This window comes from Myotis brandtii, unplaced genomic scaffold (assembly GCF_000412655.1).
Source record: "Myotis brandtii unplaced genomic scaffold, ASM41265v1 scaffold237, whole genome shotgun sequence".
Taxonomy (NCBI): domain Eukaryota; kingdom Metazoa; phylum Chordata; class Mammalia; order Chiroptera; family Vespertilionidae; genus Myotis; species Myotis brandtii.
The window spans coordinates 4,633,974-4,655,337 of NW_005358943.1; positions in this window are offsets into that span (position 1 = coordinate 4,633,974).

Sequence of the window (21,364 nt, forward strand, 5' to 3'; positions counted from 1 at the left end):
ATTGACCTCCAGGCCAATTGGCTGTGAAGACCAGCTGTGTCTATAATGGAAGAGCTGCTATGCAGGAGATACCCTTATGGGGCAGGACTTACTTCAATAGGGCTTTGGTGCTCACTGAGTCTGCCCCTTGAGTGTGTCTCTTATGGATGTGAAGAGTTGTAATCTGTATTGTCTGACACTGACCAGTGGGTGCACTGGCTCTTGGATCTCCAGGGAGGTGCAAAGTCAGCCACTGCCTGCTGCCATCCAGCAGGAGCTACAGAGAGATCATCAGATTCCTCTTCTTTGTATCGGGTTTGGAATTGCCCAGACAAGGCTCAGCTGTGAAGCAAGGCAGGCTGCTGCTGCCAACCTTGGGCCTTCTTTTAGTAGCTTTGGGGCTCCCTGACCCAGCTGCTGCCTGTTTGGTATGTTTTAGGCTGAAAAAGGACAGGCCATTTATATGCAAAAGCTTCTGGGCACAGCTTGGGTGGGGTTGTAAATTGGGTGGGGTTGTAAATTGGGTGGGGTTGTAAATTGGGTGGGGCAGGTCTCAGGCAATCACCAGGGTGAAGCAAACAGCAATGGCTGCCAGTCAGCCCTGCACAGGAGAGGTTCCAGCACAGGAACAATGACTGCTGTGAGGACCTCCTTCTGAAAGAAAGCTTCCCTCGCGTTCCTGCCCCGATGCCAGACAGTCCAGTTTCTCTCCGTATGTGTCTGGGTCCTCCAGAGTCTCGCCTAGAACTTGAGTTCAGAGCAAGTGGGAGCTTGTGTCTCCCTCCCGATTAAAAAAGCAGAGCACCTGGGTGCCAGTCTGTTCTGCGCCTCTGTACCTCCTACCAGTCTCAGTGCTCTTTCTTCACCTCTCTGGTTGTAATTCTTCCACTCAGTCAGCTTTCCCACGGTTCTGGATGATAGTTGTTCTGTTTTTTAGTTGTAATTTTGATGTTGTTGTGAGAGGCAGCAAGTACAGGTATTTACCTATGCTGCCATCCTAGAATATTTCTTAGTTTCCTGTGGTTGCCATAACAAATTCCCACAAACCAGGTGACTTAAAGCAACAGAAATTTATACTCTCACAGTTCAGATGTCAGCAGGGTTAATTCCTTCTGGAGCTCTGAGCGAGAATCTGTTCCATGCTTGGTGGTTGCCAGCGATGCTTGGTGTTCCTTAGCTTGTAAATGCATCACTTCCATCTCTGCCTCTGTCTCCATGTGGCCTTCTTCCCTGTGTTTCTTTACATGGCCTTCCTCTGACACCAGCCATTGGCTTTAGGACCTGCCCAATTTGGTAAGGTCACATTCTGAAGTTCTGGGTAGACATGAATTTTTTTTTTGGGGGGGGCATTATTCTATATGGTTCATAGTGTTCATTCATTTAACAAGTACCTATTGAGTACCTGTGTGCTAGGCCCTGTGTTAGTTATTAGGGATAGAGTGATGAACAAGACAGATATGGCTTATGTCCTATATGAAGTTTACCGTCCTTATAGCCCAGACAAATACTAAACAGATGGTTATTAGTACAATAAAAATTATGAAAGGGGAAACACTGAAGGCAGTGATATTGCATGAGAAGAGACCTAAACCATCTGAGGTGGTTGGAGAGTAGTTCAAAAGACCTCCTTGTGGAAGGAACATCTAAGCTGAAATGAAACAGCCAATAGATATTAGCCAGGTGCAGAGTATAGAGACCAGGTTATACCACCTAGTGCTGTGTATGATAATTTGCACTTTAACAAGCGCTTCGGTGTTGCTCATGCATGATGGACTTTGAGAATCGTTGCTCTGGGGCCTCAGCTGACCCTAAATGGACCCCATTCTCTCCATCAACTGTGGGGAAGACCTCTCTCCCTCTGCTCTCCCACTCAACCCTGTGAACTGAGGCAAGGTGGGGAGTCCCCTTAGTACTGAGCCTCCCATTTGGACACATGGACCCCTTTCCACTGCTGTGTGCAATCACCTAAATAAAACATGTTGCTTATATCAAATTTAGATTTTTTTCCTCCTTCAGTGGACATTCTCCAACTTTTCCCTTCCCCCAACCCTACTCTATTTTCTGTCACATAGCAAGCCTCTTGCTTTGCATGTTAGTGGATAATTTGTTTGCCATTGAATTGTGGAAGGCTATTTTTCTCTTGAAAACATCATTTAAAAAAAAATAGGTAAGGACTTACTAATGCCATTTTATTATTTCCTGCCTATTTGGTACCACTGTAGTTCCTTTCTTACCTTCTTGCTGCTTTTCTTAGAAAACATCTTCAATGTATGTTGCACTCATTTATTGTGTTGTATAAAGAAAAGGTGGCTATTTTTTCATTTCTCATCTTCATCAGCACAAAAAGGCATTATTGTAAAGTATCTTTCCTTCAGAATAAAAGACAGAGATGGTCCACAATAACGTTTTCCAAATATCATAATTGTGAAGCAAGATTTGGGGCTGTTTCTCAGAAAAACCCTAGTAGATTCTTCCAATATGGTTCCTCTGTAAGATTGGTGAAACCAACATTTAAAATTGAAAGAATCTTGGGGGTCCTAAAAATTCTGAAAGACCATCATCCCCTTTATTTTACAGATGAGGAAAATTAAATCTGAAGGTGAGATGAGGTACATAGTCACTCTTAGCCAAAGAATTCAAAACACTTCTTTCTCAAAAAATGGTTATTTTGTTTATTTTTAATGATTTTGGTCTTCACCTTACTTTGCATGTGTAACCCTGCTCTCTATGCCTGGATCTCCAGGTTTCTTATCTTTATTTGTTGCCCCTGAACTCATAAGAAACCCGCAACCTCCTTGCTCAGGAGTTGGGGCCGCAGAGAAGCGTCAGTTCACATCAGGTCTAGGGGTCTGGCCCCTACACTGGAGCGTGGGCATCGGAGCCCTTTTCAAAGGTTAAGCATGTCTTAAACATACAGAAAGGAAAAAAATATTCTAAAGCCATTTTTCATTCGTTGTCTTTAGTCTAAAAATAGGGTGACAGAGGGATCGTGGGATAAGCAGCCGGAGCAGGGAAGAGTCGGTTGCCACAGTAACCAATGAGCCATTTCGCTGCATTTGCCTTGAGTGTGTGATATCTGGGAGGATTTTCCCCCCTTTCCTTCTCATGTGTGTGGGGGTGGGGGTAGGTGGTGGGGGCATTTTTAGATTATATAATATGGAACCACATTCCTTCCGGAGTCAACCATTCTGTATGAAAATGCCCTTCCCTTTTAATCCTGCCCTCTCCTCCCTGCGAACAGCCTAGGGTCATTGACTTTGCTGGGGACCTTGAGAAAAGATTATGATCACACCCATCTCTATGTACAGTACTGCCTTTCTTGAACACTTTCCCAAAATTTTTAAAAACCCTTGTCTGAGGATATTTTTTTAAATTGATTTGAGAGAGAAAGAAGAAGAAGAAGGGAGGGAAGCAGGGTGCGGGGAGAGAGAGAGAGAGAGAGAGAGAGAGAGATGGATCAGTTGCCTCCTATAAGTGCCCCACTGGGTATGAAATCTGGAACCTGAGTATGTGCCCTGATGGGGAATCACACCCAAGACCCTTCTGTGCATGGGATGACACTCCATCCAACTGAGCTATACCCGCTAATATTAGGCAACACTTCCCTAATAGTTGACACCCTGGCCTCATAGAAATATTTCCCCCCCAAATTCAGTCAGGTCCCCAAATGCTCCAGACTCCTCCTGCAGCCGCTCCCCCAGCTCAGGAGACCACTGGGCTTCCCTGTGTTCCAGAGAAGAGAAAGGCAGCCCTTGTGTGGGTGGAGTCTGCTAAGTCACTCTGAAGATGACCTGGCTCTGCTGCTGTGACCTTAAAAAAGGTACAGGGGAGGGTAACCCCTTAAATATATAGTAGCTCTTTCAAAATGCTATGTGAGAGTGAGCCTGCAATGGCAGGCAGGGGCAGGGGCAGGGGCAGGGGCAGGAGGAGGCTTGGATGGACAAGCAGATTTAGGAAGAAGTGCAAAGGATGAACATTTATTCAGTGCCTGCTCCCTGCCAGGCACTGTGCTGGCTGCTTTCCGTATGATAGCTCTTACAGCCACAGTGCCCGCTCAGAAATGTCAGGTAATTATTAGCCCAAGGTGGTGGGTTCAGGATTCAAGCCCAGATCTATTAGCCTCCCAAGCCAGTGCTCTTTATGCTCTGATGTGGATGGATGCATATCCAGTTTCCAGGATCTTTTTCTGCCCAATTCTCATCCTCATTCTCCTCAACTCCCCACAGTCCTCATTCTCCACAAGGAGGCCTGTGTCCTCGCATGGCACCCCTCCATGCTTCAGACCTTTCACGACTCCTTCTCATCACAATACGTCTTTCATCTCTTCCATTCATAAAGAGCCCAGTAGGTGCCTGGAGAGCTAATCAGTTTAAATGAAAATGTAAAAATGTGTTCAGTGTATCCACATGGGTTAAAAGGATACATGAAAAGCTCCAATTTTGGCTGCTTATTAGGGTGATCAGATATGAATGAGAAGCTGAATGGGAGTGTATTAGAAATCATTTTTTAGTTGCAGTGATCAAAATCCAATCTGAATTCATCTAAGCAAGAAAGAATACATGAGCTAAAGTAGAGGGGAAGTCAGGAGTGGATTTTCCACAGGGATTCCGGAGGTTCAGTGGCTAGCATCAGAACTTTCTGTTCCTTAGCTCTGCTTGTCTCTGAGTGGCTTTATCCTTGCTTACCAGAGACAAAAAATTGGTGACATGGCTTCTGATGTACATCTTTCCAACCTCCATGACTTAAGAGGCAAGAGTCTCTTCCAACTCCAAATTGGAGAGTTCCAGGGGCAGAAAGCTTTTGGTTAGCTTGGGTTGGGTCTTATGCTCACCCTGGACCAGTCACTTTGGTCATGAGAATGGGATACTGTCACTGACCATGTTGTGTCTCAGGTTAGGGAGGTGATAGTCTGTGATGGGGAGCCACCAGAAGAACATGATTCAAATTGTTTTCTTTATTATGTTCATGCTCAGTCCACTCTTGTTTGACCACCGAACCAGACTTCTTAACCACAGACTGCTTACTAGCATTTTGAGGTGGACCCATGTTCCATAGATAATACTTTTGAAAATACTCTCATAGAGATAAATCGTGGTAACAAAATGTCAGATTCAGAAGGACCGTTAGAAATGTCTGAACACTCTTTTTAAATTAAACTTTCAAATTGAAGAAAATTGTAGATTCACCTGCAGTTGCAAGAAATAATTCCGAAAAATCCTGTGTACCCTTCACTGAGTTTCCCTTAATGGTAACCTTAATGGTAACATGTTGCAAAAACAATTCTAGACTATGACCATTAGGTTATTGACATCAAGACACCGACTATTTTCATAACCACAAAACTGTTCATGTTGCCCTATTATAGCCATGCTTCCCTTCCTTCTGTCCCACCCACTCTGTAATTCCTGGAAACCATTAATCTATTCTCCATTTTTATAATTTTGCCATTTCAAGAATGTTATATAGATGGAATCATATAGATGGAACCCCTTTGGGGTTGTCCACTTTTACGCATCATAATTCTCTGGAGAATTATGTGCACCAACAGTTAGTTTGTTCCTGTTTATTGCTGAGTAGTATTCTGAGGTATGTTACCACTTATCCATTAAAGGACACCTTGTTTGTTTTCATTTTGGGACTATTATGAATAAAGCTGCAATAAACATTCATGTACAAATTTTGTGTGAATATAAGGTATTTTTAAAAATATAAATACCCAGACTGCAATTGCTTGGATCATAGGGTACTCGTGTGTTTAATTTTTGAGAGTTCTTTATGTTCTAGCTACTAGTCCTGTGTTGGATATGTAGTTTGCGCATATTTTCTTATAGTTTAATATCTTTTTTCCTATCTTATTAACAGGGTCTTTCACAGACTAAATTTTTGATTCTGATAAAGCCAAACTTATCAATTTTTCCTGTTATGAATTATACTGTTGTTGTCAAGTATAAGAACTCTTTGCCTAGCCCTAGATCCTGAAGATTTTCCCTTATGTTTTTTCCTGAAAGTTTTATAGTTCTATGTTTTAGATTTAAGTCTGTGATTCATTTTTTAAAATGATTTTATTGATTTCAGAGAGAGGAAGGGAGAGGGAGAGAGAAATAGAAACATCAGTGATGAGAGAGAATCATTGATTGGCTGCCTTCTGCATGCCCCCTACTGGGGACTGAGCTAGTAACCCAGGCATGTGCCCTGACCAGGAATTGAACTGTGACCTCCTGGTTCATGGGTTGCTGCTCAACCACTGAGCCACACTGGCTGGGCAGTCTGTGATTCATTCTGAGTTAATTTTGTATAAGGTGTGAAACTTGGGTCAAACTTTATTATTATTATTTTACCTGTGGATGTCTATTTGTTACAGCACCATTTTTTCTTTATTCATTAAGGTATTACATATGTGTCCTTATCCCCCCATTGCCTCCCCAACCCCTGCTCATGCCCTCATCCCCCTAGTGTCTGTGTCCATTGGTTATGCTTATATGTATGCATGTAAGTCCTCCCCCTTTTCCCCACCCTCCCCTGCCTTCCAGCACCATTTTTTTTTAAAGCTATCTTTTCTCCCTTGCACTGTTTTGCACCTTTGTAACAAATATGTTGGGCAAATTTGTGTGGGTCTATTTCTGCATTCTCTATTCTGTTCTCCTGATCTATGTGTCTCTCTGTCTGCCAATACCACACAGTCTTTGCTACCGTAGTTGGAGAATAAGTATTGAAATTAGATATTGACTTCTTCTACTGTTTTGGACTGAATATTTGTATCTGCCTCCCACCAAATTCTTATGTTGAGGCCCTAGTCCTCCAGTGTGGCTGTATTTGGAGACAGAGCCTAACTGGAGATAACTGAGGTTAAATGAGGTCATTATGATGGGGCCTGATCCTATAGGATTAGTGTCCTTATAGAAAGAGAGCTCTCTTTCTCTCCAGGCACACTCAGAGGAAGGGCCATGTGAGGATGCAATGAGAAGGCCACTGTCAGCAAGCCAGAAACTGAACCTTGCCAGAATCTTGATATTGGGCTTTTCAGCTTCTAGAACTATGAGAAAATAAATATCTGTTGTTTAAGGAACCGAGTATGTGTTATTTTGTTACAGAAGCCCTAGCAGACTAATACACTAATTAAAAAAAATTCAATACATAAACTTTTTAGTCAAATCTGTTTTAATGATTTTTGTTTTTTTTGCCTTTTAATACACATTTTAGGATAATCTTGTCTACAACTATAAAAGATCTTGCTGGGATATGGATAGGAATTACTTTAAACTTTTATATTAATTTGGGGACTCACCATGTTGAGTCTTTCCACCCAGAAACATAATATATCTCTCCATTTATTTAGGTCTTTGATTTCTTATATCAATATTTTTAGTTTTCAGCATACAAGCTCTATACATGTTTTATTAGATCTACACATGAGTATTTTTTTAGCACTTATAAATGATACTTATTTTTAATTTTGATATCTATGTGTTCATTGTTAGTATATATAAATACATGTGAATTTTATGTGTTTGACTTGTATCCTGTGACCTTGCTTAATTCACTTATTTGTTCTATGTGGATTTTTTGTAAATTACTTGGGTTTTTCTATGCACACAATCATGACTTCTGCAAATAGGGACAATTTTCTTTCTTTCTCTCTATCTGTATGCTTTTTATTTCTTGCTTAATTGCACTGATTAGAATTTCAGACACTATCTATGTATATAAAAAGCCAGCAACCAGAACGCTGTAATGACCAGTCGCTATGACGCCCACCGTGGCCAACCTCCCGCAGCCCCTCCCCCCAGCCGGCCCTGCTCCTGATTATAAGGCTATTCACATAATTTATTTTATTTTGAGTGAGTTGTGGTAGTTTGTACTTTTTTTTTAAAGGAATTGGTCCATTTCAACTAAGTTGTTAAATGTATGGGTGTTGAGTTGTTTGCAACATTTCCTTGTTATCCTTTTGATGTTGGCAGAGTCTGTAATAATATCCCTAGTTTCATTCCTGATTCTTGTAATTTGTATCTTCTCTGTTTTTTTTTCTTTGTCAGTCTTGCTAGAGATTTGTCAGTTTTATTAATTTAAACAAGAAAAAGTCACCAGGTAGGGGAAGTTTTCTGTCATTATTTCTTCAAATGGGTTTTCAATATCTTGTTCTCTCTCTTCTTCTGGCACCCCCATAATGTGAATGTTGGTATGCTTGAAGTTGTCCAGAGGCTCCTTACACTATCTTCATATTTTTGGGTTCTTTTTTATTTTTGCTCTTCTGGTTGGGTGTTCTTTGCTTCCTTGTATTTCAAATTGTTGATTTGATTTTCAGAATCCTCTAGTCTACTGTTGAATCCCTGTATATTATTCTTTATTTAATTCAGTGTATGCTTAATTTCTGACTAGTCCTTTTCTATTTTTTTGAGATTTCTAGAAGATTTTTGAGTAACCTTATAACTGTGGTTTTGAACTCTATATCCAGTATTTTGCTTTCTTCCATTTCTTTCATTTGTGACATGTTTCTTTGTCTCTACAGTTTGCTTCCCTGTGTTTGTTTCTATGTATTGGGTAGAGCTGCTATGTCTCTCTGTGTTGGTAGAGTGGCCTTGTATAGTAGGTGTTCGAAAGTAGTGGTCGCCAACCTTTTGGACCTCATGGACCACCAGTGGTCCACGGACCACCGGTTGGTGACCACTGCTCCAAAGGTTTCCTTAAACCAGTGGTCACCAACCTTTTGGACCTCCCGGACCACCAGTGTTCTAAAGGGCCCAGTGGCTCAGCCTCCCCAATCATCTGAGCTGGGCACTCTAGGTGCACCCCTTTGTGGGCTGTGTGCACAGTCTTGTTGTAGTTGAGACTTGATTGCTTTTGGTGTCACTGGGAGTAATTGACCTCCAGGCCAAATGGCTGTGAGGACCAGCTGAAACTACAGTGGGAGAGCTGCTGACACCCCTATGGAGCAGGTCTTGCTTCAGTGGGTCTTTGGTGCTCACTGAGTCTGCCCTTTGAGTGTGTTGCTTATGGATGTGAAGAGTTGTAATCTGGTATGGCCTGACACTGACCACTGGGTACACTGGCTCTTGGGTCTCCAGGGAGGTGCAAAGTCAGCTACTGCCTGGGGCCACCCAGCAGGAGTTATAGAGAGATCTGTGGATTCCTCCTCTTTATATCGGATTTGGAAGTGCCCAGATGAGGCCCAGCTGTGAAACAAGGCAGGCTGATTCTGGTGCCAGGGCCTTTTATTGATAGGTTTGGGGCTCCCTGACCCAGCTGTAGCTTACTAGAGAGATTTTAGCCTGAGCAAGGACAGGCCATTCATATGCAAAAGCTACTGCTCACAGCTTGGGTCGGGCTGTAAATTGGATGAGGCGGGATCTTAAAGAATCACCATGGCAGAGCAAAAAGAAATGGCTGTCAGTCAGCCCTGTGACTGGGGAAGTCCCAGCATAGGAACAATGATCCCTATGAGCATTTCCTTCTTGGAGAAAGCTGCCCCTGAGTTCCTGCCCTGATGCCAGACAATCTAGTTCCTCCTCCTATGTGTTTGTGTTCCCCAGAGCCTTGCCCTGGTGCTGGAGCTCAGAGGAAGCGGGACCTTGTAAGTTCAGTTCATGGTGCTGGATTTTTTAAGAGGAACAGCTGGGTCTCTGGCAGCCTTAATTGGGTCACTGAGCCCCAATATGCACTGGTTCTTACAGCCCATAGTTCTTACTGCCTGTAGGGACATCTTTTCCCAGCTCTGGGACCCTAGACTGGGGGTTTGGTGTGGGGCTTGGATGCTTTGCTCCTTCAGGTGGCCTCTGCAGAGATGATCTTCCTCCTGATTAAAAAAGCGGCACCAGCCCATTCTGGGCCATTCAGCCAGCTTTCCAGTGGTTCTGGATAATGGGTTTCCTGTATTTTAGTTGTAATTTTGATGTGGTTGTGGGAGGTGGCAAGTACAGGTGTTTACCTATGCCACCATCTTCAAAATCTCTCTGCCAATCTGTTCTTGGTTGACAAGTTCTTGCATGCTGTCTGTTTTATCCACTATAACCTTAACATATTAATCATAGCTGTTTTAAATTCCCTGTCTGATAATTCCAACATTGCTGCCATATTGGTCTGGTTCTGTTGTTTGCTCTGTCTGTTCAAATTGTGCTTTTACATTTTAGTACGCTTTGCAGTTTATTTTTGATAGCTGGATGTGATGTACTGAGTAAAAAGAACTGCAGTAAACAGGCCTAAGGTAGGAGATGGGTGGGAAGTGTTCTCTCATCCTATGATAATGTCTCAGTCTTTTAGGGAGCTTATGCTCCTGAACTGTGAACTTTTCAGCAGTGCTTCTCAGCTCTCCCCCACTCCCGCCTCCCTTCCAAGGTGGGACAGGATGGCTAGAGTGGGATAGAGTTGGGTATGTCCCTTATTTCAGGTTGGCTAGACTCTGATAAAACTCTAGCAGGTTAGATAATTTCTCTTGGAGGCAGGCCTTGTCAAGAACAGAATCTTCTGGAGTATTCCCCTCCCACTGTCAGAAGCACAAGGGGATTTCCCCCCAATATTCATTCCAAGAATCTGGTAGAACTCCTAGAGGTGAAGCTCACAAAATTTAGGGCCCCCACATGACTGGCCCCCCTGGTGTTTTTAACTATCAGACTTGTCTACACTGACCCTCCAGCAAATTGTTGATTATAGCACTGGTTCTTGTGAAAGTTTCTGCTCGTGAGTTTCTGCTCTGGTTAGTTGTGATTGTCTGTATTCACCTATCTCTCCAATTTAACACCTTTCGTACCGCTCACGAGTTTTCTCGTTTTTCACGTGCCATCTGTTATGGACCTTAGATGTCAACACACTGTCTTGTCCACATCGAATGAAGCGATCTCATTGGTGGAAACCGTGCAGGTCAATCTACGAAAAACTATATAATTGCACAAACCCATAAAGCATCTCAGTTACATTGTTTTTTGGTCATTTGAATAGTCTTCGTCTTCAAGTTCCTGGCGCTTTTAGAAAATGTTTTACGCAGTACCATACGTTAAAAAAGTACTAGGAACTTTAATTGTTTAATTGTTTTTGTAAATAAAAATGTTGTAATTATTGAAAAACAACACCTAAAGTGCATTATGATCTGTAGTTATGATGATTTAAATAACGTGGGGTTTGCCCAAAAACGTGCGGTCCCTGGCGTATGTCTTAGAGATTTCTATGCGGTATGAAAGGTGTTAAGGAGCAGCAGTTTGCCCTGTGACCTCACTTCTCTAATGGATATAAAAAGAGTGGTTGATTTTTCAGTTAGTTCAGGTTTTTGCTTGTTGTTAGAAGATAGTAATGACTTCCAAGCCCCTTACATGCTGGGCCAGAGACCAGAACTTCAAGCTCACATATGCAGCTGCCGCCCACCACCACCACTCTCGTATCCCAACCATCAGTGAGTCTTATGGGTTCTACCACCAACACACAGCTGAATCCATCTACTTCTTTCCCACTTTGACTGCTATTTAATCCAGCATTATCTTTTGCCTAAATAACTTCAATAGTTTTCTAAATTATCGCCTGGCTCTTCTATTCTGCAATCAATTTTCCATTGCAATTTGAGTGATCTTTAAAATAAAACCAGAGCCCTAGCTGTTTTGGCTCAGTGGATAGAGCATCGGCCTGGGGACCAAAGGTTCCCCGGTTTGATTCCAGTCAAGGGCACATACCTGTGTTGCAGGCTTCTCTCTAGCCTGGGCCCTGGTTGGGGTGTGTGCAGGAGGCAACCAATCAATGTGTTTCTCTCACATCGATATTTCTCTTTGTCTTTCCCTTTCTCTTCCACTTTCTCTTAAAATTAATGGAAAAATATCCTCAGGTGAGGATTAAAAAGTAATAATAATAAAATAAAGTAAAAACCAGATATAACTACCCTTTAGAAATGCCAAGGCTTCCCTTTGTACTTAAAATAAAATGCATTAAAAATAGTTTGATTTTTAGAGAAAGAAGAAAGGAGAGACAGAGAGAAAGAAACATCGATGTAAGAGCGAAACATCCATTGGCCACCTCCTGCATGCTCCCCAGTGGGGATTGAGCCTGCAACCTGAGCTGTGCCCTTGACTGGGAATTGAACCAGCAACCTCTCTGTGCACAGGATAACATCCAACCAACTGAGCCACATCAGTAACGGCCTAAAATGCATTTAAAAATAATGTTCCACAAGACCCTATATGATATAGCCCTGCCTGATTCTCTGAATTCATCTCTACTTCCTCAGCCACTTCACTCTAGTATAGGCCTTGTGTTTGCATTTTGATGTGTTTCTTAGCAGCTGGGGATGCCATAAAACATTACCATAGACTGGGTGACAAACAACAAACATTTATTTCTCACAGTTATGGAGTTTGGAAGTGCAAGATCAGGGTGCCAGCATGATCAGGTTCTGGTGAAGGCCCTTTTCCTGATTCCAGATGGCTTTCTTCTCGTTGTATCCTTACATGGTGAAGAGAGAGTGAGCTAGCTCTCTGGCCTCTTGTTAAAATATATTTTTATTGATTTTAGAGAGAGGAAGGGAGGGGGATAGAGTGATAGAAACATTGATAAGAGAGAAACATATATTGGCTGCCTCCTGCACACCCCCTAATGGGGATCGAGCCTTGACCAGGAATCAAACTGTGACCTGTATGGTTCATGGGCCAATGTTCATCCACTGAGCCACACCTGGCAGGGCTCTCTGGCCTCTTCTTATAAGGGCACTAATCCCATTCATAAGGTCTCTACTCGCATGACATAATCACCTCCAAATACCATTACATTAGAGATCAGATTTCAACATAGGAATTTTGCGGAGATATAAACATTTAGTGCATAACAATGTGCTAAGATCATATCAGCCTTAGGGCCTTAACATTAGCTCTTCCCACTGCTTGAAATGAACCTCCCCATTCTTTACATGGCTGGCACTATCTTGTCAACCAAACCTCAGTTTAATTTGTACATCTTCAGTGTGATGGTTAGCTTATGTGTCCACTTGGCTAGGCTATGATGCCCAGTTAGTCAGTCACACACCAATACAGGTGTTTCTGTGAAGGTATTTTGTAGGTAGAGTTAACATTTATAATAATTGATTTTAATTAAAGGAGATTTTCTTTAATAATGTGGGTGGGCCTCATCTAATCAGTTGAAAGACCTTAAAAAGGAAACAGGTTTTTCTGAGGGAGAAGAAATTTTGCTTCAAGATTGCAGTATCAGCTCCTGCCTGAGAGCTCCAGCCTGCTGGCCTGCCTTACAGGTTTTGAACAACCACATAAGGCAATTCCTTGAAATAGATCAATAAATGTGTGTGTGTGTGTGTGTGTGTGTGTGTGTGTGTGTGTCCCCTCTCTCTGGTCTGTTTCTCTGCTGTTTCCTTGGAGAACCCTGACCTACACACTCCGTGACAGCTCATCTGACCTGCTGCTCTCTATTAGTTCTTCCCCAGGTCACTCTTTAGGGCCAATGTTCAGAATAGCCTTGCTTTTGTTTTCTTTGTGTCACTCATCTCTCTTGGTCATTTGTTTGTTTGTTTATTATTTATCTCTCCCATTTCCTTAAAGGAATGTGAAAGCAGTGGTACCTTGTCTGCTTTATTACCCTTCTGTACCCACCATCTGTCTCATGAATATTGCCTTGCCTTCTTCACCACAAGACCTAGTCTCTTTTTCCAAACTTGATCTAGTACCAACCTAGAGAGATGTATTCTTGACTATCCTGGTAGAACAGGATGTAAAAATGGGACTCTCTTAATGTCTCTTTTACCCAAGGCCTAAAAAAGTAGGTCAATAACAGCCTTGAAAATAGAATAGGTCAAAAGTATCTCCACATTCTAACAGGAAGTGTTGAGCTACCTAAGTAGGGGCTGAAAAACTGGTGTTCTGCACCTTAATAGCCACTCACACACCTGGCCAATGGGGAGGAGTAAGGGTACTTCCTCTTCACTCAGAACCCAGGTAGGGGGCTTCAATGGAAACACTAAGGATTTGTCTGCCTCCTCCCTGTGAAACATAAAGGCAAGTGGCTGAGGCTGCAGGTGCTTGCTGGGCTGGTTGAGGAAGGAGAGGTGGCTCATGAGGAGCTTGGTGGGAGAGGGAAGCAGAGTTTCTGTGGCTCATATGTACACAGATGTGGGCCTTGCTGAGCGAGAAGGCTGGCGGGGGTTTCTCTTTTACACTGCCTGAGCAGGCTCCCTACAAAGGGCAGGAACCCACAGTGGAAAGTGTGATATCAGGTGTCCAGTTGCTGAAGGAAGAAACGTTAGTGACCTATCTGAGGAGATGCAGTTTTTGCCTCAAAGGAATTGCAGATAAGCCATTCCCAGTGGTGTGTGGGAGCATCTCTGACGCGCATGTGAAAATGCCAGGAGAGGAAATGTCTCGAACACCTGCCAGTCCCAGAGTGCAAGTGCTGCCAGCTTACAGCTTTGCCAGTCCCATCAGACCTTCCCTGTCTGTGGTGCAGCTGGCCAGGCAGCTCTGCTAACACATTAACCCCTACATCTCAATGTCTTAAGCAGTAATGGTTTTATTTTTATTTACACCAAATCTATGCAGCCGAGGTGCCCTCCTGCATCCCATGGCAGGGCACCCAGGGAGGGAGGAGGCACAGACTCTCAACTGCCTTATCCACAAGTGGCATGTCATTTCTGCTGACACTTCACTGGCTAGAATAAGTCATAGGGGTCAAACCTAGCTGTAAGATAGGCTGGAGGAGCACAGGGAATATTTAATGAGAATAACCTCTGCCTCACTGTTTCCCTCCCACTCCCCATCCTTCAACCTGGATGTAGGACCCACTGTCATTCAGCGTTAACCCCACTAGTGTATTAGTAGTCATACTGGTTGTTGAATTCTTTTAAATCTAGGCAGTGGATATAAAGTGGTTATTGAATTTTTCTCTCTTCTTATATATATTCTTGAAACATAGAATTTTGACAATCACATAGGACTAGTTTTTTTTTATTGACCTTAGAGAGAGGAAGAGAGAGAGAGAGGGAGGGAGGAGAGAGAGAAAGAGAGAGAGAGAAACATTGATTGGTTGCCATCCACACGCCTCCTGGGTGTGTGCCCTGACCTGGAATTGAACCCGCCACCTTTTGGTGTATGGGATGACCTTCCAATGAACGAGCCACACTGGCCAGGGCAAATTTTTAAAAATTGTTTACTGAGCACTCCATATATTTTAGGACCTTTTAAATATTTTCTTTTTAAATCTTCACAAGCCTGTGCAGTAGGCATTCTTAGTATCCCCATTTTATAGATGAGGAAAATAAGGCACAGAAATATTAGCTTAGTCAAGAATATAGATCTGGTAAATAATGACACAATTACAATTTCCCATTAGTTGTTTGTCAGTGAGAATAGGAATATTTTGGGTGACATGATCATTTCTTATTTATTTTAGTACCTTTAGCATCCTGCCCAGGGCTTGACACAAAGAGTATGCAGTAAAGTGTTAGCAATAGTTGCATTAATTACTGAAATGGGAATAGAGTGTAACTTGAAGTGACTTAAGAGACTGAAGAAAGTTTAATTATTTGGATGAGATTGGAAGTCATGGGTATGTCCTAGACTTGCCCACGGGACAGGAAGAACTAGGCCCCACTAATGTGATCAGAGTTGGGGCTCATAGTGTATCCCTTAGATCCCACATGTTTCCCATGCAGGTGACCCTCACCTGGGAGATACTTTTGTAGACTCACCTTAAATGCTACCTTCTTAGAGAGACTTTTCCTGAGCACTGGGCCTCAGGCAAGTCCCCACTTTTAGCCTCAGGTCCCTTACTAGCCTCTTTTATAGCTCTTACCACAACTTACAATTTTTGTTTGTTTTTAATCCTCACCTGAAGAGTGAGGATATTTTTTCAATTGATTTTTTTAGAGCGTGGAAGGGAGGGAGGAGGGAGAGAGAGGAGAAACATCCATGTGAGAGAGACACATGGATTGGTCGCCTCCCACATGTGCCCTGACTCGGGGTTGGGGGGCGGGGAGGAGTCCACAAGTCAGGTACGTGCCCTTGACTGGGAATTGACCTGAGATCCTCCAGTGCACAGGCCGATGCTCTACCACTGAGCCAAGCTGGCCAAGGCTGCAATTTTTCATTTACTTAAAAATCCTTCTCTATGAGGCAAGAACCGTATCTGTTTTATTTACTGTTTCATCCCCAGCCATAAGAGTGAATCACACATGCTATGTGCTCAAGAATATTTGTTCAGTAAATAAGTGAACAAATGAATGAGGCCCAGGCCTCATGTTACCCCCTTGTCTTAGACCAGTGATGGCGAACCCATGACAGGCGTGTCAGAGGTGACACGCGAACTCATTTTTTTGGTTGATTTTTCTTTGTTAAATGGCATTTAAATATATAAAATAAATATCAAAAATATAAGTCTTTGTTTTACTATGGTTGCAAATATCAAAAAATTTCTATATGTGACACGGCACCAGAGTTAAGTTAGGGTTTTTCAAAATGCTGACACGCCGAGCTTAAAAGGTTCGCCATCACTGTCCTATACCCTGGAACCTGCTAAGAGTGGCTTGGATTTAGCAGAGTTGTGCATCTGTACTTCTCAGTAGGTGGAGCTGGGGGAAGGAAAGTGGCAGGGAGGCATCTTATCCAAATACTAGCACAAAGATTCAGATGTCGATTCTCAAGTGGGTACTTTTCATGGTGCTCCTTGTCCAATGCAAGGATATGCTGTAACTACACTGATGGGTTGTGTATGTGTATGGGGGGCGAGGGAGAGTCTAACCTAGAAATTATTGTCAATTATAGTGTGCTTCCATGGGAAAATGCATTCTGAGTTTAAAACCACAGACTTTAAACAGCACCTTAAACCATCTAATTTATAAGTTAGGGCAGTGGTTCTCAACCTTCTGGCCCTTTAAATACAGTTCCTCATGTTGTGACCCAATCATAAAATTATTTTTGTTGCTACTTCATAACTGTAATGTTGCTACTGTTATGAATCGTAATGTAAATATCTGATATGCAGGATGGTCTTAGGCGACCCCTGTGAAAGGGTCGTTCGACTGCCAAAGGGGTCGGGACCCACAGGTTGAGAACCGCTGAGTTAGGGCATGTCTATATATAATATTAATCTCTCATTAGGAACTCAAAATTGTTCATATGTAGACTGTTGGCACTTGGGAAATACAAAATAAAAAGAGTGCACAATCTAGGGGAGAGGAAAGATTAGATTGCCATTTGTCTCCTGAAAAATGGAAAAGAAATTATTTCTCACCCACAACTTTATGTAATTCCATTATAAGGAGACCAAGGCAAGGAAATAATGATAATTTAGAGTTATTCTTAATGTGTTATGTTTTACTTTTATAGAAACCAAGTTATACATAATACAATGAAGAAGCAATGTGTCATTAAAACAAATTTGACATTTTTTTATTTAAAAAATTTAAAATAGTTCCCCTCTTTTTTTCTCCCTTCTGATACCCTTATAGCAGTGGTTCTCAACCTTGGCTGCACATTAGAATAAGCTGGGAATCTTTTTAAAATCCTGATTTCTGGGCCTCGAACCACTGCCTTATAGATTTGGTCAATTGTTCTGTATCTTCTACCGCTTGTAATCTGACACAATACTCGCTGCATTTGACCTTATGTTACAGTTGGCAGTTTACACATCTGTCTTCCTTCTTAGACTGTGCATCCCTGTGCTTTAGAACAATGGCTCATTGATCTCTAGGGTCCTCCATCCCATGTGTCCTCCTTATGCTTGACCCATGGCAGACATTCACGCAGCATTAATTAAAACATGTGGACTATGTATGCTTTCCCCCCAGGACAAATTGAACACTTTGTGATCTTGTTATTATTGTGAAAGAAGGAAAGTGTGTACTGTGTGCACTCTGGCTGTTATCAAAGGTAGCAGTTGTCACCAAAATAGATGATGCTCCCAGGTCTTTCTTTGAGAAGCTACTGATAATTTCATATTTAATTGTGATAAAAAATAACACAGAGCTTTATGAAATGGGTAATTTACTTTCATTTTTTTAGAATGGGGTAGGAATTTAAATCGAGGGGCTCATTTTTAGTGATAAGAGTAGAAACTGGTCTTTACACCATCTTCATTGTTCAAGAAAATGTTAGAAGGTGGGGAAATGGTGTAGTTTGTAGATATTTTTCATGTGTTTTTTTAGTTTTAATTTGCTTTAAGTGTAGAGATTATTTTCTAATTGTTCTTAAATGTGGTTGGGGGATCCATTTTGTGTTCTGAAGGCGTCTGTTTATTGACTAACTGGACACTTTCCCAGAGTTAGTATTCCTTTCCTCTCGTTGTGTCAGTTAACTCCTGCCACAATAACAAACTACCCCAAACCCTGTGGCCTAAAATAATGATCATTCACTTACCTCAGGAGTCCACAAGTCAGAGACTGTGTGTTAGGGCAGTTCTGCTGGTCTCAGCTGGTTTCCCTTGCCTGCCAGGGGGTTAGCTGACTGGTCACAGAGGCCCCTGGGCTACTAGGCTCTCATGCCACAGCCTAGGTATATTCTTGTGTCAACCTCAGGAGCACTTTTTCATGGTTATGCCTATGTCACATCTGCTAAATCCCCTTAGCCGAAGCAAGTCACATGGCTAAAACCCTGAGAAATGCAGTCACCTGGTAAAGTGAAATAGATGGAATATCTTTCCATTTATTTAAGGCTGCTTTAAATTTGTAGTTTCCAGTGTGCAAGTTTTATATTTCTTTGTTAAGTTTACTCCTAAGTATTTTATTATTTAATGCTATTATAAATTGATTTTCTTAAACTTTCAGAGTGTTTATAACTGCTTTATAGAAATAGAACATATTTTCGTATATTGACCTGGTATCTTGCAACATTGCTGATCTTACAAAGCTTTTGACCTTTTTTTTAGCCTCTTCTGCAAACAAATTTTTGGCTTTGTGGATTCATTTATTGTACATTTTAATTTATTTAATTAATTTTCTGTCTTGTACTATTCTCTTCAGCTCTTTTCAGGAGTAAATTATAGCTATTTTTCTAATTCTTGAAATGGATACTTAGATAATTGATTTTTAGGATTTTCCCTTTCTTACATTTAAATCTATGAATATCTACTAAAGCATGATTTAGCTGCATCTTAAAAATTTTAAAATATAGTATTGTAATTGTTATTTAGCTCAAATATCTTCTATTACGTTTTAACACTTACTCGTAGTATATGTCTTAATTTCTGAAGCTATGCTTTCCAAAGATCTTTCATTATCTTCTCTTGTTGATTTCTAGCTTAATTGCACTGTGATACTGGACCTATTTTATACCATATTATTCTTTTGAGATCTGTTATTTTTGTGTCCCAGTTTATAACCTATTCTTTTAAAAAATGTTTTATGCACAGTTGTAAGGAATATGTATTTTATAGTTGCTGAGTGCAGTGTTCTATATATGTAGTATGTCAGATTTGTTAATTGTATTGTTCTAACCTTCTATCCTTAATATTATTTTCTTCTGCTTAATCTGTCAGTTAATGAGAGAAATTGTTCAAGTCACAAAAAGGGATTATGGATTTGTCTATTCCTCCTTAGAGTTATATTACTTTTAGCTTTATATATTTTGAGAATCTGTTATCAGATGTGTACACATTTGAAATTATTATTTTCTTAGTGAATTAAATATTTTATCATTGTGGAAGTTGCCTCTTTAATCTATAATAATACTTTTTACCTTTTGTCTAGTTTGATATTAATATAGTTAAACAACTTTCTTCTGGCTAGTGTTCATGTAGCATATTTATTTTGCATCCTTTAATTTTAAACCTTTTAATTCTGTTTCAGTTATGTACTAATGCATAGTAAACCACTCCCAAACTTAGTGGCTTAAAAGGTCGTGTTATCATCTCTCATGATCCTGTGGGTTTCTTTGGCTCAGCTCAGTAGCTCTCATTTCGGAAGGGGAATTAATTCCTCATACAGTTGCAATCATGTGGTAGCTGATGCTGGAATCATGTGTGAGCTTGATTTGGCTGCTTGTTCAAAATATCTTTTTTCTTCACCTTTCTGGCATCTCAGCTCAAATGGCTGAAGTAGCTGAGGGATGATCAGTCATGTCTCTTTCTCCATAGGACTTCTCTACATGGGTATCTTGGGGTTCTTCACAGCATGTCAAGCTCAGAGTATATTCCCCAGGTGCATATTCCAAAAGAGTAACACAGAAACTACAGGGTTCTTGTGATGTGGCAGTGGAAGTCATGTAGTTAGTACCCCTTTGCCATATTCAATTTGTCCAAAGTGAGTTTGAGGGCTGGCTCAGATTCAAGGAGGAAGGGACTACACAGGAGTGTAAATACTGGAAGGTATGATTCACTAGAGAAGGCTATTTTTGAAAACCTAGAGATCACAATTTGCTCTCTGGCCTGCAATTGTTTTTGTCCCCCTCTAACAGGGTCCGCAAAGTCTCATTTCTTTGTGGCATTAGGTTCTATCTTAAAGTCTAGGATCTCATCATCTGAATTATGTCTGTGTACAGATGAGGCTTGTAGGGTACTTTACTTGGTTATAGTGTTTTAAAATCGATATTTCTGAGAGCATGGTAATTTTAGTGTATTTGTTCTTCTAATATGGTGACTGTTTTCCCCCAGAACACATTTCCAAGAAATTAAGGTGCATAGTACAAGACTTGTTTTGATCTACACTTGAAAGTCACAAAGCATCACTTATACTTTCTTGGTCCAAAGCCAGCCATAAATTTATCCCGAATTCAAGAGAAGGGGACTACAAAAGGCCATATACTGGGAGGTGGGAATCACTGGGGGGGGGGGGATATTTTTGGTGGCTAGTTACCACATAACCTTATATTTTACATGTGTTAGTTGTAAGTAACATATAGTTGTTAATTTTAAATCCATCCTAAAAAAACTGTTCTTTAAAAAATTAAAACATATAAGCCATTCACATTTAATCTAATTATGGTTATATATTGTGTTTTATCATTCAACTAGAGGCCTGGTGCACAAAAATTTGTGCACTCGGTGGGGTCCCTCAGCCCGGCCTATGCCCTCTTGCAGTCTGGGACCCCTCGGGGGATGACCACCTGCTGGCTTAGGCCCGCTCCCTGGGGGATCGGGCCCAAGCTGGCAGTCAGACATCCCTCTGGCAGCCTGGCAGCCCTCAGGGGATGTCCACTTGCCAGCGGGGAGCAGGCCTAAGCTGCAGTCGGACATTCTTAGTGCTGCTGAGGAGGCGGGAGAGGCTCCCACCACCACTGCTGTACTGGCAGCCGTCAGCCTGGCTTGTGGCTGAGCAGCGCTCCCCCTGTGGGAGCGCACTGACCACCAGGGGACAGCTCCTGCATTGAGCTTCTGTCCCCTGGTGGTCAGTGTGTGTCATAGTGACCAGTCATTCCCAGTCTTTCTGCTGTTAGGGTCAGTTTGCATATTACCCTTTTATTATATAGGATAGAGACCTGGTGCA